Source organism: Triticum aestivum, chromosome 3A (genome assembly GCF_018294505.1).
Source record: "Triticum aestivum cultivar Chinese Spring chromosome 3A, IWGSC CS RefSeq v2.1, whole genome shotgun sequence".
Classification (NCBI taxonomy): domain Eukaryota; kingdom Viridiplantae; phylum Streptophyta; class Magnoliopsida; order Poales; family Poaceae; genus Triticum; species Triticum aestivum.
In genome coordinates this window covers 426,500,083-426,509,041 of record NC_057800.1, presented here as the reverse complement: position 1 = coordinate 426,509,041, position 8,959 = coordinate 426,500,083, and positions in this window count along the sequence as shown.

Sequence of the window (8,959 nt, the reverse complement as noted above, 5' to 3'; positions counted from 1 at the left end):
TTTTTGTGGACATTATTCATTCATCTCTAGCATTGAACCCATGAAGGTTGAAGAAGCATTGGAAGATCCGGATTGGATAAATGCCATGCACGAAGAGTTACACAACTTTGAGAGGAACCAAGTGTGTACATTGGTCGAGAAGCCCGACAACAACCACAACATCATCGGTACCAAATGGGTGTTTCGCAACAAGCAAGACAAAGATGGACAAGTTGTTCGCAACAAAGCACGTCTCATCGCCTAAGGCTACACTCAAGTTGAAGGTATGGACTATGGTGAGATATATGCCCCCGTTGCTAGACTTGAGTCTATCTGCATCTTACTTGCCTATGCTAATCACCATGATATTACCTTGTACCAAATGGACATTAAAAGTGCGTTTCTAAATGGTGAAATTGAGGAGGAAGTTTATGTTAAACAACCTCCCGGCTTTGTTAATACTAAGAAACCCGACCATGTTTACAAACTTCACAAATCTGTTTATGGTCTTAAACAAGCTCCTAGAGCGTGGTATAAATGCTTGACCAAGTTCCTTTATTGAAAAAGGCTTTGAGATTGGAAAAATTGATTCCACTCCTTTTACTAAAAGGGTTAATGGTGAATTATTTGTGTGCCAAATTTATGATGATGATATCATATTTGGTTCAACTAACCCTCATTTTAGTGAAAAGTTTGGAAAGCTAATGTTGGAGAAGTTTGAGATGTCTATGATGAGTGAACTCAATTTCTTTCTTGGGTTGCAAATTAAGCAAACTAAGGAGGGTACCTTTGTTTCCCAAACAAAGTATACCAAGGACTTATTCAAGAAGTTCAACATGCAAAAATGCAAAGGTATGAATACACCCATGCCTACTAGTGGACATCTTGACTTGACTAAGGATGGCAAACCGGTTGACCAAAAGGTTTATCGCTCTATGATTGGTTCATTGTTATATCTATGTGCCTCCCATCCCAATATTATGCTAAGTGTGTGCATGTGTGCACGATATCAAGAGGCCCCCAAAGAATGTCATCTTAAGGCTGTGAAAAGGATAGTGAGATACTTAATTCATACACCAAATTTTGGCATTTGGTATCCTAAGAGGTCTTCTTTTGATCTTGTTGGCTACTCCAATTCGGACTATGCCGGTGACAAGGTTGATAGAAAGTCCACTTCAGGTACTTGTCAATTTCTTGGTAGATCTCTTGTGTCTTGGTCCTCCAAGAAACAAAACTCAATATCCTTATCTACCACTGAAGCAGAATACATTGTTGCCGGTTCATGTTGCACTCAATTATTTTGGATGACCCAAACTCTTAAAGATTATGGGATCTACGTGAAACATGTTCCATTGCTTTGTGACAATGAAAGTGCCATTAAGATTGCTCATAATCCCGTGCAACATTCTCGAACTAAGCATATTAAAGTTCGTCATCATTTCATCCGAGATCATGTTGCTAAAGGAGATATTAATCTTAAGCATGTTCGTATCGATAAGCAATTGGCGGATATATTCACCAAACCGCTTGATGAGAAAGTATTTTGTCGTTTGAGAGGTGAATTGAACATCATTGATGCCTCAAACTTGGATTAGAAACTCCATTTGGATACATGCAAGGCATGAGCCTTTGGCTAATCCTTGAAATTTCTCTTATGATGATGATCATATGTCTTGGATCAACACTTGTAACCTTGCATGCTATCTAACCCTTGTAGGTACTTGGATGAGCTCGAATTCATGAGATTGCAACTCACTCACATCTTGAGCAGTCTCTACATCACCAAGTCTCTACAATATGGTGGTTGAAGACAAGGAAGCATGAAACCTTCCAACATATCCTTTGACAATTTTTCTATATCAAATTTCATTTGGTATCGAATTTCATGATTGTCATTTTGGATACACAAGTGCTCTTCCTTGCAAGAATAACCCATGTAGGTAGATGAACTCAAACTACAAGTGGTGCTTCCAACCGTTGATGAGCTACATCAACCTTGAGCATCCTACACAAGTTCAACTACATGATCAAGTTCAACACCACCACCCAAGGTATGTCATTCCATCTTAGAGAAGCTTTACCCCAAGTCATGGATCAAAGCAGCTCAACAAGATGTGAATACATCAAAATGCTTAAACGAAAAATGGCAACCCCATTTTGAGCTTAAACGATGAGTATGATCTACGATCAAGTGTTCTCACTTGACTCCTCAGTCAATATACTCTAACATAGGTGACTTTGTCACCGACCAATTATAGATGAAATTGTCTAGTGTTTTCTGTGTTCTTGCATTAGTCGGTTGCATGTTTGTTTCCCTTTTCATCTAGATTTCTTTATTTTCTCCGTTATGTTCTGCATTCCTTGCATCCAATTCATTGCAAATCCTTTAGTTAATTCCTTGCAAATCTTTGTGAGATCTTTATTTGCCTAGTGAGCTGAGATGACAATTGTTTTCTCTCTATATTGAACTCGGCCTCACTAGTTTGTCCCCTTCGGTCTAACCGAACTACCTTAGTGCCACCAAAGAGCACAACTCGGTGTTACCAATTTAAATGCTGAGAAAACATTTTTTCCATTTGCATCCAACATATTTGTTCCAGCTCCACTCAATGATTCTTGACCTCTACCAGCATCTTACATTACATGTTGCTTTGTCCTGTGACTCAAGGAACAAACCTATTCGACTCACACTCCAGAAGATCCCTTCTTGGAAATTGATGTCAAAGGGGGAGAGAGATCACATCAAATCATGATCACATCAAAGGGAGGGAGATACCCCAGATGCTTGGTATTCAAGAGGAGAGAAGTCACATGTCTTTAAGAGGGGAAAGACATGTTAGTATGTGTTATGATTGTCTTACTTTGATTTTCCTTTCCCTACCTTCTCCCATTATCCCATATAAGATTCAGGGGGAGAAAGACATCTACGGGAAGCAAATCGGTTAATTCATTGCACACAGTTACTCTTTGGGGGCATGTCTATATCAAATATAGTATGTAGTACTCACTTACTACATGTCATCCCAATCTTGGTACTCTTGTGGTTTCTCAAATTGCTTTGTCCTACAGGTGTTCGTGTGTTATCTAACCTTGTTTACTCAGGATCATCTATTCCAAAGCCACCTCAAGACCATAAGGTAAGTATATGCATCACACTCATGTGCATGATGATCTCTTGCTCATGTACATATTTTTTGCAAGAAGGACTCGTGAACATGAAGGTATATCTCCTGTATCTACACCATTTTCTCTGATGCATATAGCCAAGATACAAGTAACTCTTTTCTTGCTCTATCATTCTTATGCATTCACATGCTCTTATACTTCATATTCACATGATTGCATACATGTAGGGGAGCCTATGCTTGTTACATGTTCTTCCAAAGCTTTTCTTGTTAATCTTCATACCTTTATCTAAAGCTTTGATGCATGTTGTCATAAATTACCAAAAGGGGGGAGATTGAAAGCACAAGTGCTTCCTGGGTGATTTTGGTAATTAATGTCAACATATCTCTTGTTGGACTGATATTTTCATCTAGTATATTTCAGATGAGTTCAACAGTGGAGTGGCATGGACAAGAGGATGTGGAACCCATTCACGAAGCTAAGGACAAAGATTGGCAAAAGCTCAAGACTGTAAATTTTCATTTTAGTGATCCAAGATCACATTGAGTCCATAGGAAAATCCAATACTATTAAAAGGGGATGAGGTGTTGCTTAATGGCTTGCTTGCTCAAAATGCTTAGTGATATGCTCCAAAAGCCCTCAACCACTTTCTCGTATCCACATATGTCCTAAACTAAAAGTCAAACTCGTCCCCACCGATTTGATCTATCCGGCGCCATCGAGTTCACTTGACATAGCCACTGCTAGAAACCCTAATCAGTTCGATCTCACTGATGGGATCTCGGTCTCACCGAGTTAGGCTTGCAAACTCTCTGTTGCCTTTTGCAGTTATTTCGGTCCCACCGAGATAAGCAATCGGTCCCACCGAGTTTGCTTGACAAACTCTATGTTTTTCTTATTACCAAAATCGGTTCCACCGAGTTTGTGTAATCGGTCAAACCGAGTTAACGTTTTACCCTAACCTTAGCACATCGGTCCCACCGAGTTGATCATATCGGTCCCACCAGAAACTCTAACATTCACATTTTCAACCATATCGGTCTGACCGAGTTTCTCGATTCGGTCCCACCGAGTTTGGTGAATTGTGTGTAACAGCTAGTTTTTGTGTGGAGGTTATATATACCCCTCCACCCATCCTCCATTTGTGGCGAGAGCCATCAGAACGTGCCTACACTTCTAGCATTCATTTTCTGAAATAGAACCACCTGCTCATGTGTTGAGACCAAGATATACCAATCCAACCACAAGAATCTTGATCTCTAGCCTTCCCCAAGTTCCTTTCCAGCAAATCCAAATCTGTGAGAGAGAGTTGAGTGTTGGGGAGACTATCATTTGAAGCACAAGAGCATGGAGTTTATCATCAACACACCATCTATTACCTTTTGGAGAGTGGTGTCTCCTAGATTGGTTAGGTGTCACTTGGGATCCTCCGTCAAGATTGTGGAGTTGAAACAAGGAGTTTGTAAGGGCAAGGAGATCACCTACTTCGTGAAGATCTACCCAAGTGAGGCAAGTCCTTCGTCGGCGATGGTCATGGTGGGATAGACAAGGTTGCTTCTTCGTGGAACCTTCGTGGGTGGAGCCCTCCATGGACTCGCGCAACCGTTACCCTTCATGGGTTGAAGTCTCCATCAACGTGGATGTACGATAGCACCACCTATCGGAACCATGCCAAAAATCTTCGTGTCTCCAATTGTGTTTGCAAACTCCAATCCCATCCCTTTACTTTCTTGCAACTTGCATGCTTTACTTTCCGCTGCTCATATACTCTTGCCATGCTTGCTTCAAATGTATTGTGAATGTTTAAACGTGTGCTAAAACTCCACCTTAACTTAAAGAAATTAAAAACTGCTACTTTTCTTTGTTGGGGGTCTAATCACCCCCCTCTACACACCTCTTCTCAATCCTAAAATATTGAAGTTCGTCATCATTTCATTCGAGAGCATGTTGCTAAAGGAGACATCGATCTTAAACATGTTCGTACCGATAAGAACTTGGCGGATATATTCACCAAACCGCTTGATGAGAAAGTATTTTGCCATTTGAGAGGTGAATTGAACATCATTGATGCCTCAAACTTGGAGCAGAAACTCTATTTGGATGCATGCAAGGCATGATCCTTTGACTGATCCTTCATAATTATTTTATGATGATGATCATATGTCTTGGATCTATACTTGTATGCTTTCATGTTATCTAACGCTTGTAGGTACTTGGATTAGCCCAAATCTATGAGATTGCAATTCACTCACATCTTGAGTAATCTTTACATCACCAAGTCTCTACAATATGGTGGTTGAAGACAAGGAAGCATGAACCCTTTAAACATATCCTTTGACAATTTCAATATATCAAATTTCATTCGGTATCAAATTTCATGATTGTCATTTTGGATACACCAGTGCTCTTCCTTGCAAAACTAACCCATGTAGGTAGATGAACTCAAACTACAATTGGTACTCCCAACTCTTGATGAACTACATCAACCTTGAGCATCCAACACAAGTTCAACTACATGATCAAGATCAGAACTACCACCCAATGTATGTTATTCCTGTTAGAAATATGCCCTAGAGGCAATAATAAAATGGTTATTATTATATTTCCTTGTTCATGATATTGTCTGTTGTTCATGTTATAATTGTATTAACCGGAAATCGTAATACATGTGTGAATACATAGATCGTTATATGTCCCTAGAAAGCCTCTAGTTGACTAGCTCGTTGATCAATAGATGGTCATGGTTTCCAGACCATGGACATTGGATGTCATTGATAACAAGATCACATCATTAGGAGAATGATGTGATGGACAAGACCCAATCTTAAGCGTAGCATAAGATCATGAAGTTCGTTTGCTAAAGCTTTTCTAATGTCAAGTATCATTTCCTTAGACCATGATATTGTGCAACTCCCGGATACCGTAGGAATGCTTTGGGTGTAACAAACTTCACAACATAACTGGGTGGCTATAAAGGTGCACTACAGGTATCTCCGAAAGTGTCTGTTGGGTTGGCACGAATCGAGACTGGGATTTGTCACTCTGTATGATGGAGAGGTATCTCTGGGCCCACTCGGTAATGCATCATCATAATGAGCTCAATGTGACTAAGGAGTTGGTCACGGGATCATGCGTTATGGAACGAGTAAAGACACTTGCCAGTAACGAGATTGAACAAGGTATTGGGATACCGATGATTGAATCTCGGGCAATAACATACCGATAGACAAATGGAATTTTATACGGGATTGATTGAATCCCCGACATCGTGGTTCATCCGATGATATCATCATAGAACATGTGGGAGCCAATATGGGTATCAAGATCCCGTTATTGGTTATTGGCCGGAGAGATGTCTCGGTCATGTCTGCATGGTTCCCGAACCCGTAGGGTCTACACACTTAAGGTTCGGTGATGCTAGACTTGTTATGGGAAATAGTATGTGGTTACCGAAGGTTGTTCGGAGTCCCGGATGTGACGACGAGTTCTGGAATGGTCCGGAGGTGAAGATTGATATATTGGACGTAGGGTATTGGAGTCCGGAATTGTTCCGGGGATACCGGGTGACGACCAGCGTGTTCGAAAGGGGTTTCGGAGGCCCCAGCAAGCGTTGGGGGGCCTTATGGGCCAAGGGGAGGGGGCACATCAGCCCACTATGGGGCTGAGCGCCCCTCCCACCCCATCTCACGTAACCTGGAGAGGTGGGGGCGCCTCCCCTAGGGCAGCCACCCCTCAAGGCTTGGGGGGCTAGTTTCCTATGGGTGGGGGCGCCCAAACCCATCTAGGGTTTCCCATGTGGCCGTCGCCCCTCCCCTAGGGAACCCTAGGGCGCCTCCTCCACCCCTTCCCCCTATATATAGTGAGGGGGAGAGAGGGCAGCCGCACACCCTTCCCCTGGCGCAGGCCCTCCCCCTCTTCTACACCTCCTCCTCCTCCGTAGCGCTTGGCGAAGCCTTGCCGGAGAACCATGAGCTCCAACACCACCAAGCCGTCGTGCTGTCGGAGTTCTCCCTCAACTTCTCCTCTCCCCTTGCTGGATCAAGAAGGAGGAGACGTCCCCGAGCTGTACGTGTGTTGAACGCGGAGGCGCCATTGTTCCGCGCTTAAATCAGAATCGACCGCAATCTGAATCGTTGCGTGTATGACTCCACCAACCGCGTTTTTGTAACGCTTCCACTTAGCGATCTTCAAGGGTATGAAGATGCACTCCCTCTCTCTCGTTGCTAGTATCTCCTAGATTGATCTTGGTGACACATAGGAATTTTTTTGAATTATTGCTACGTTCCCCAACAGTGGCATCATGAGCTAGGTCTATGCGTAGATTCTATGCACGAGTAGAACACAAAGTAGTTGTGGGCGATGATTTGTTCAATTTGCTTACCGTTACTAGTCTTATCTTGATTCGGCGGCATTGTGGGATGAAGCGGCCCAGACCAACCTTACACGTACGCTTACGTGAGACTGGTTCCACCTACTGACATGCACTTGATGCATAAGGTGGCTGGCGGGTGTCTGTCTCTCCCACTTTAGTCGGATTGGATTTCATGAAAAGGGTCCTTGAAAGTGCGTTATATCGACTAGAGGGGGGTGAATAGGCGATTTTTATGAAATTCTTCACTAAGGAATTTGTCGGTGAGGAAATTCCTTAGCGAAGAACTACTAGCAGCGGAATAAGTACTCAAAAGTAAACATAATAGAATACAAGCATAGTCATCATGATGAAATGAAGACAGGCACAGAGTACAGGAAGCGTAATCACAGGATAACACAGGATGAAGACAAACAGACTGAAGAAATTGAACTAAGGAAATTGAGAAAGTCTTTAGTCAAAGTCTTCAAACACAGATATGAACAAACACACAACACAGTTATGAGGAAATGAAAGAGTTGAGGCAATAGAACCAGCAAGCTTAGTGAAGACAATAATTTGGTAGACCAGTTCCAACTGCTGTCTCAGTTGTACGTCTGGTTGGAGCGGCTGAGTATTTAAACTCGAGGACACACATTCCCGGACACCCAGTCCTGAACACGCAGCTCAGGACACCCAGTCCTCACCGTATTCTCACAAACTCGGTCACTCGGCGATCAACAATTCCTCTTGGATGCTCTAGACCATGATGCCTAACCGTCTGGAAGAAGCACAGTCTCCAAAGGTAACAAGCGTCGGATCCACTCAGGATCAATCTCTTCAGTGATTCTCAATCACTTGGGGTTTGTAGGTGTTTGGGTTTTGGGTTTTTGTGTTTTTCCTCACTTGATGATTTTCGCTCAAAGTCCTCAGAGGATGGGTTGCTCTCAAATGACAAGTGTCAGTTTCTCTCGGAGCAGCCAACCAGCTAGTGGTTGTAGGGGCGGCTATTTATAGCCTAGGGAGCAGCCCGACATGATAAGACATAAATGCCCTTCAATGATATGACCGTTAGGTGTATAGATATTTTTGGACAGCTGGCGCATAGCACAGCAACGGTCAGAATTTTGAGCATCAAAATCCTCAGGGCTATCATGTTCGTCACTGTGTAGGCAATCCGCACTGGCGAATTCCTAACTCCTCAGTCAGGACAAATTCCTCAGAGAACAGAAGAACTTCGTCTCTGTCACTGAAGAAATTGACTGAACTGTATGAGATTTCCAATGGCTTCACTCGAAGGGATTGGTAGGTGTAGGATTTTGAGTTGAGCATCACATGGAAATTTTTCCTTAGTATTTCCTCGACCCCCTTTAACAGTACGGTGTTTCCTATGACTCAATAAAGAGAAAATGAAACTACGAAAACAAAAGTCTTCACGCTTCATGTTCCTCGAATGAATACCAAGTCTTCAAGGTCACACCAATTTCTGCACTTTCAAACTCTTCA